At 40.9% G+C, this 2,286-nt stretch overlaps 1 pseudogene; it reads right to left on the reverse strand.

Annotated features, from left to right (window-relative positions):
* Positions 1 to 988: 988 nt before the first annotated feature.
* Positions 989 to 1,910, reverse strand: LOC121462416 (annotated as a pseudogene).
* Positions 1,911 to 2,286: the final 376 nt, after the last annotated feature.

Genomic DNA, 2,286 nt, shown 5'->3' on the forward strand with positions numbered 1-2,286 from the left:
GAAACTCATGCTTAGTGTTTGTTGTTTCTGGAGATGCTTCAGTTTCTTGACCATGAAAAGCACTTGATAAAGTACTACAGTCACGCTGGCTTCTTCTCTTCCTTATCTCACTTTCCTACTGATATTTCTTGGAAAGCAAAAAGACTGCATGATCCCATATTTTTGTTCTCTCTTTTTATTGAGGGAAACTGAACATAACTGTTAAAGCATAATGTTACACTTTCAAGTAAAAGAAAACAATTTACAATAGTAAGGTAGCATGACCTGGTAAATGTGAAGCCCAGTTTTCAATGTATGTGCTGAACTGATAATTAAAACACACATACACCAAACCTCTCTGTGAAGAACAGAAGTCATGTATTTGGCCTCATTGTCATTACTTTCTGAGTGACTAGTCTTTCAACCAATAAAATAAACAATTGGAAATGTAAATTATAAGGTATTCTCCAAGTTAAATAACTATTTATTATTATCAGGACGGCCACATTATAGGTATTTCTAAAAGTTAGCATTGCCTTAAGTCCTTGTTTCTGTCAAAACAGCACCCATATATCATAGGAATGAGGAGTTTTGACAGAGGAATTGTATTAGTTTAAGGCACAATGAAATAATTGTCCCGTTCAACTCCGATAAGTAATCCATAATTATCAGACTATATGTTGCTTTTCATGTAAATTAAACTCAATAATCTAATTTAATAGATAATGTAAATATATGTATTTTAACATGATATGATACCCAAGCTTAATTATAAAATAATTATTTTTAATATTCTAAATGCTGTGATATGTATGTTTTAAAAAATATAGGAAGTAAAATTAATTCGTCAATATGTGCCTTTTTCTTCAAATTTCTTTATTAATTCATTGCCACATATATTGATTTATTACTCTGTCAATAATAGGAACTAAACTAAAAATTCCATTTTTCATTCTGTGGCCCTTTAAGTAATTTATACAGAATATGCTCACTGTAACATTTTTTTTAACAGACTTAATTCACTTTTATTTTCCTTGTATAAAAACCCTTATGTGGTGGCCACAGCTGGAGCCTGTGTCCTCTGAACAGAGACTCTGGTGTGGGTTTTCACAAGATGGTCAGTGAATTCCTGATAAGGAGACTTGGTAAAAACAGTCTCTTTCCAGAGGTCGGGGGTCAGGTAGCTGTAGGTCTTAGAGATGGCATCAAAGGTGGCCTTGGCAAAGTTGCCCAGGGTGGCAGTGCAGCCCCTGGCTGATGTGTAGCAGTCATCAATGCCAGCCATCATCAGTAGCTTCTTGGGCACAGGAGCAGAGACTATGCCAGTGCCTCTGGGGGCAGTGATGAGACACACCAGCACAGAATCACAGCGGCCTGTCACTTTGCAAGGAACAGTGTGGGGCTTGCCAATCTTGTTCCCCCAGTAGCCTCTCCGCACAGGGACAATGGAAAGCTTGGCCAAGATGATGGCTCCTCGGATGGCAATGGCTTCCTCCTTTGGAGCACTTGACACCGAGACCTACGTGACCATTGTAGTCCCCAATAGCGACGAAAGCCTTGAACCTGGTCCGCTGGCCTGCCCTAGTCTGCTTCTGCACCGGCATGATCTTCAGAACCTCATCCTTTAGGGAAGCTCCCAGGAAAAAGTCAATAATCTCAGATTCCTTGATGGGCAGGGAGAACAGGTAGATCTCCTTTAGGGACTTGATCTTCATGTCCTTAACCAGGCGGCCCAGCTTGGTGACGGGAATCCACTCCTTGTCTTCAGCTTTACCTCCGCGAGCCCCGCGGCCTAGGCCTCGGCCAGGGCCTCGACCACGGCCTTGGCCCCTCCGACCGCTGCCAAATCCTCTGCCGAAGCCACCAAGGCCTCCTAATCCTGGGCCCCCGGGTACTCCGGGCCCTCCCGCTGCACCGGCGTCATCCGCCATTTGGTGTTTTCCAGAAGAAGAAGCTCACTGTATCATTTTTATTAACCTCTGAAAATCATAAATTGTCTCCTTAGAAATAGAATAACAAAGGTATGCTGCAATATTTATCATTTTCTACACAGGATATTTGGAGTTCTTACTCAGGTCCTTGATTGGAAAGCAAGTACATTACTGAATAAGTCTTCACATGGGTCCTTATTATTCTTTTATATATCTATTTTTTGTTTACTCTGATTGATTCCCTGGGATCAATTCACCCAAATCAAAATGAGGATAAGTAGATACTCTATGCTAACTTACGTGTGTTCAATGAAGAAGTCAATGAACGTGTTGATGAAGCTGGTGTTGGATGTCAGAATCCTCAGCCTTGTATTTA

This window comes from Microtus oregoni, unplaced genomic scaffold, assembly GCF_018167655.1.
Source record: "Microtus oregoni isolate MIOR12 unplaced genomic scaffold, Mior012 000024F_ref0000369, whole genome shotgun sequence".
NCBI classification, from domain to species: Eukaryota; Metazoa; Chordata; class Mammalia; order Rodentia; family Cricetidae; genus Microtus; species Microtus oregoni.